A 6,000-nucleotide genomic window follows, 5' to 3' on the forward strand; every position below is an offset into this window, starting at 1 on the left:
CAGAGAGCGACCCCCTCACCCAGGCCAGTTGGGGTCTCTGAGGCAGAACTTGGTGCAAGGGGGACATCAAATGCTGTAACTTTGGACTTCCCTGGCGGCCCAGTGGCTGAGACTACGAGTTCCTAATGCAGGGGCCCTGGGTTCGATCCCTGGTTGAGGAGCTAGATCCCGCATGCCACAACTAAGAGATTTCTCATGCTGCAATGAGCTAAGACTCAGTGCAGCCAAAAAAAGAATCTGCCTGCCAATGCAGCGGACATGGGTTTGATCCCCAGTCTGGGAAGATTCCACATCCTGTGGGGCAACTAAACCCATGCACCACAACCACTTAGCCCACGTCCTAGAGCTGGTGCTCCACAACTAGAGAAATCACTGCAATGAGAAGCCTGCACACGGCAGCTGGAGAAAGCCCACACACAGCAATGAAGACCCAGCGAAACCAAAAATTAATAAATGAATAATTTTTTTAAACGCTGTAGCTTTGGCTCAACCCATGACAGGAGACTGAACAAAGTGGGGCATCCACAGACTGAAACACCTGCTGGGATAACAGTCACTGAATCCCTAAGCCCTTCCCTCAGCACCTTGGCCTCTGGGTATCCTCTGAGCAGGCAGGAAGTAGTGGCAAACCTGGTTTCGCCCCCATCCTTACCTCTACCAGGCACCAGAGGTCATAGAGCCAGAGTTCCAAAATGCCACCTGGGCCCTGGCACGGCAGCCGGATGGCCTCATTTTTGTTCCCTGCTTCTGGCCCTTCTGCCTGGTCCAGAGGTAAGGGAGACATGCTGTGTCGAAACCAACCTCTCCCCCAAGGTGTGCTGGAGCTAGGAATAAAACTGCCAGGTACTGAGAGAGCCCAGCCACATGCCTAGTCCAGCTTTGATGTGAGAACCCAGGAAGGCAGGTCCCGGCTTGTCATCCACAAGCAGCAGCCTGGAGCCTGTGGGCTGTGGGTGGGGGTGGGAGCACAGGAGAGTCCCTCACTCAGCCTTTCCATCACCGGCTTCTTCCTGCCTATGGAGCAAAACCTGGAGTGGCAAAGAGAGCAGACGCTACCCTCAGGGAGTCCCCATCTGAGGAGGAGAGCTATGACCCTAATTCTCAGGGAACCCCTAGGCTAACGGAAGAAACTGCAGAGCTTTGATGCTGGTGAGGCCAAGACATCCACCAGATGAAGCCCATACAACGCCTGGTTGGCTACCAAAGGCAGTGGAGAGAACAAACTGAGCTCACGGGAACTTCGGGAGACAGTTAAGAAGCAGCAGGTGGGGCACAGCCCCACCCTTCCTGTCCTCGCCTCCCGTGCAGACCTACCAAGTGCAACCCTGAATGAGCAGCTGCTGCTGCTGCTAAGTCACTCAGTCGTGTCCAACTCTTTGCAGCAGTTTCCTCTGTCCTTGGGATTCTCCAGGCAAAAATACTGGAGTGGGTTGCCATGCCCTCCTCCAGGGGATCTTCCCTAACCAGGGATTAAACCCGCATCTCTTATGTCTCCTGCATTGGCAGGTGTGCTTTTTTACCACTAGTGCCACTTGAGAAGCCAGGTGATGAGAGGGTGTCGGTATTAAAACCAGGAGGGAGAACCAGGCACCTTCTTCCAAGTCCCTCCCCCATTAGACTAAGGGGAGTTCCAACTTAGAAATGGTTTCCCCTCATCTGTCTGAGGCTCTGTTATCAGCAACCTCAGCATCCTGTGAGGAATGATTTCCCAAACCAGGAAGGCAGAAAACCAAACAGACAGTGCAAGGTATCTGAGCTGCCGTAGACAATGCCACAAGTCCACTCACTCATTTCATAAACATTTATTGAGTTACTATTATGTATCAGGTCCTGCAGGTACAAAGAGAAGGAAGTAATGGTGCCCATCCTTGGGAAGATCACCTGGAGAACAGAAAGGCTACCCACTCCAGTAGTCTGGCCTGGGGAATTCCATGGACTGGATGGTCCATGGGGTCGCAAAGAGTCGGATATGACTGAGCAACTTTCCCTTCCCTTAGTGATGACAGAGGCGTGCACAGGGGTCATGTGAGCCCAGAAGGGACATCTAAAGCAAATACTCTGGTTCAGGCACTTTGTTCACAGGAGCACTCACAGAGAACCCATTTATTTTGCCTATTTTTGAAAATATTTTTTTACATAGAGTTCTAATAATATCGCAACTATGGTTTCCTGCATACAACAGGTTCCTGCATACAAACATTCCTATTTGAAATAGGAAAAAAGTTCATCACGGATAGAACAACAGCAGGGCAAATCAACAGCCTGACAGCAGGGAGAGACATTACTGAAGTATTATTTTTTATTTATTTATTTATTTTTGGCTGCACTGGGTCTTTGCTGCTTACCCAGGCTCTGTCTATAATAAATTACGTAGAATGACTATTGGAAACTGCTCATTCTACCAGGACTGTATCCTCATACCATCTTCCCAAGGGACCAAGATCTGCCCTGGGGCTGTACAGAGAGCCCAGTCGCTCCTGGAACAGCTCTTTGAGTGAGTGAAGATGCCTCTCCAACACCTGAATCAAAACATCATGATCCTTCTCTGGCCCTGTTTAATGTCTTATGTTCAACATCACACCCACGCACCTGCTTCAGTTCCCTGCTGGTCTCAATACTCTCTTCTGCACTTATGATGATCACTATCTTCCTCTTTTAGAAAGTTAAAAACAACAACTCAAGTTCCCATACTAAAACTAACGTCAGAGGTCAGCCCTCAATCTTCATTCATTTTATTCATTCATTTTAGGGGTCAGGGACCCCTATCATGCAAAGTCAAGCCATCAGGAAATGTTCTCTCAAAGAATGTATGGGGGAAATCACAGGGGCGTGGTGTCTGTCTTGGAGAACCAAAAGACTCCGAGATCAACAAAGCTGCAGTCGTAGGACTCCCAGTGAATATCTCTGTCACAGGCAGCAACAAATGTCAAAATTCCGACACCCAAATCCTCAGCATTAAGAATGATCTGAAAAACCTAAGAAGGGATGAGTTTGCAGAGTGAGGTGGGGAAGCAGGTTGAGATAACAGGCCAGCTAAAGAGCTTGGCACCAAGGGGCATGCCCTCGCCCCAAGCAGTACAGGCTATCAGAGTGGACAGAGATCTTTATTTCATTAATACTTCTGCCCCGATAGGAGGGAAACTTTCTTGAATGCATCATCTGCTCCCTATCCCTGAGAGTGAACGCTCCAAGATTTGACCTTTTTTGCAAGTAACTCAAAGTCAAGGAGATTGATATTACACATTTTTGCCATTTTGAGGTGGGGAGAAGCTCTTGTCCACACAGGGCCATTTAGAAGACACTTCAGGTAAACTGGGCTTCCCTGGTAGCTCAGCTGATAAAGAATCTGCCTGCAATGAAGGAGACGTCGGTTCGATCCCTGGGTTGGGAAGATCCCCTGGAGAAGGGAAACGCTACCCACTCCAATATTCTGGCCTGCAGAATTCCATGGACTGTCTAGTCCATGGGGTCGCAAAGAGTTGGACATGACTGAGTGACTTTCACTTTCATTTTCTTTCTTCACATGTAAATTGATGCAGTCACTATGGAGAACAGTACAGAGGTTCCTCAGAAAACTAAAAATAGAGTTGCCATATGATCCTGCAATCCCATTCCTGGGCATATATCTGAAAAAAAAATGTAATTTGCACCCCAATGCTTATTGCAGCACTATTTACAATAGACAAGACATAGAAACTTCAACATTCATCGACAGAAGAATGGATAAAGAAGATGTGGTACATAGATACAATGGAATACTACTAGGCCATAAAAAAGAACTAAATGAAATAATGCCATTTGCAGAAACATTGGTGGACCTAGAGATTATCATCCTAAGTAAAATCAGAAAGAAAAATAAATACCATGTGATATCACTTATGCATGGAATCTAAAATACGACACAAATGAACTTATCTATGAAACAAAAACCAGACTCACAGACATAGAGAACAGACTTGTGGTTGCCAAGGAAGAAGAGGGTAGAGGAGAGATGGATTGGGAAATTGGGATTAGCAGATGCAAACTATTATATATAAAACAGATAAATAGCAAGGTCCTACTGTATAGTACAAGAACTATATTCAATATCCTGTAATAAATCATAATGGAAAATAATATGAAAAAGAATGTATATATATGCCTACACATATATATATACCTGTGTATATACTATATATGTATATATATATGAATCATTGATGTACACCAGAAACTAACATAACATTGTAAATCAACTATACCTCAATAAAATAAATTTTTTTAAAAAAAGATGACACTACAGGGCCCTACTGCATTGCTTTTTGAGTTCTTAAAAATACTTTTAGTAGGCCTTCCTTATTGATTCAGTGGTTAAGAATTCACCTGCCAAAAAAAAAAAAAAAAAAAGAATTTACCTGCCAATGCAAGGGACATGGGTTCCATCCGTGATCTGGGAAGATTCCTCATGCCACAGAGCAACCAGCCCATGTGACCCAACTACTGAGCCTGCATGCTGTGACTACTGAAGCCTGCAAACTCTAGAGCCCATGCTCTGCAACAAGAGAAGCCACCACAGTAAGAAGCCCATGCACCACAACTATCAATACAAAAGAGCCCAGAAAAGGGTGGTGAGTTGTCCAAGGTCACACAGAGTGAGGCGTCCTGGTTCTTCCAGGACTAGAATCCACAGGACCCCCTGCCCCTCTATGATATACACACTCCCTTCCAAGGGAATGGGTTGAGGGAAGGGTGGACCCAGGGGTGCCACTGAGAGAGCTGGATGGACATGGATAGGAAGAAAGCTCTACCCACTCAGAGCCAGCTCCACCCCACCCAGTGCAAGAAGCTGAAGAAGCTTCAGGAGCATGGGGAGAACCTGTCTGTACATGGTGACTGAGGCTGTGAGATGCTGAAGGGAGCCAGACAGGAGAGTTAGCTCCATCCCCCTCCTCACTGCTGCTGGGCATCTTTTATAATACCACATCTTTTATAATATGTATTTATTTGGCTGTGTTGGACCTTAGTTTCAACATATAGGCTCTAACATGCACCCCAATGTTCATCGCAGCACTGTTTATAATAGCCAGGACATGGAAGCAACCCAGATGCCCATCAGCAGACGAATGGATGAGGAAGCTGTGGTACATATACACCATGGAATATTACTCAGCCATTAAAAAGAATTCATTTGAATCACTTCTAATGAGATGGATGAAACTGGAGCCCATTATACAGAGCGAAGTAAGCGAGAAAGATAAAGACCATTACAGTATACTAACACATATATATGGACTTTAGAAAGATGGTAACGATAACCCTATATGCAAAACAGAAAAAGAGACTCAGATGTATGGAACAGACTTGTGGACTCTGGGAGAAGGCGAGGGTGGGATGTTTCAGGAGAACAGCATTGAAACATGTGTATTATCTAGGGTGAAACGGATAACCAGCTCAGGTTGGGTACATGAGACAAGTGCTCGGGCCTGGTGCACTGGGAAGACCCAGAGGGATCGGGTGGAGAGGGAGGTGGGAGGGGGGACTGGGATGGGGAATACATGTAAATCCATGGCTAATTCATATCAATGTATAACAAAAACTACTGTAATGATGTAAAGTAATTAGCCTCCAACTAATAAAAATTAAAAAAACAAAAACAAACAAAAAAAAAACATATAGGCTCTAGAGCGCAGGATGCAGTAGTTGCAGCGCTTGGGCTTTGTTGCTCTGTGGCAGGTAGGATCTTAGTTCCCCAACCAAGGATGGAACTGGAGTCACCTCCATTTCAAGGCAGATTCTTAACCACTGGGCCACCAGGAAGTTTCCCCTGCTCCTTGCTTCTCTTTTCTAAGGACTTTTCCATCTATTATCTCACAGGAATCCTGTGAGGTTAGGCTACCTTGCTGCTGTAGTCCCCATTTCATGTGTTTAAGAAACTACCTGGGAAAAATCCAGTGGCTCACCAGCTTCTTGGTAGGAAATCCGTGAGCAAAACCCAGGCTTTGAGACTCCAACCGGTGCTTT

The sequence above is a fragment of the Odocoileus virginianus genome, chromosome 17, assembly GCF_023699985.2.
Source record: "Odocoileus virginianus isolate 20LAN1187 ecotype Illinois chromosome 17, Ovbor_1.2, whole genome shotgun sequence".
In the NCBI taxonomy this organism is placed as follows: Eukaryota; Metazoa; Chordata; class Mammalia; order Artiodactyla; family Cervidae; genus Odocoileus; species Odocoileus virginianus.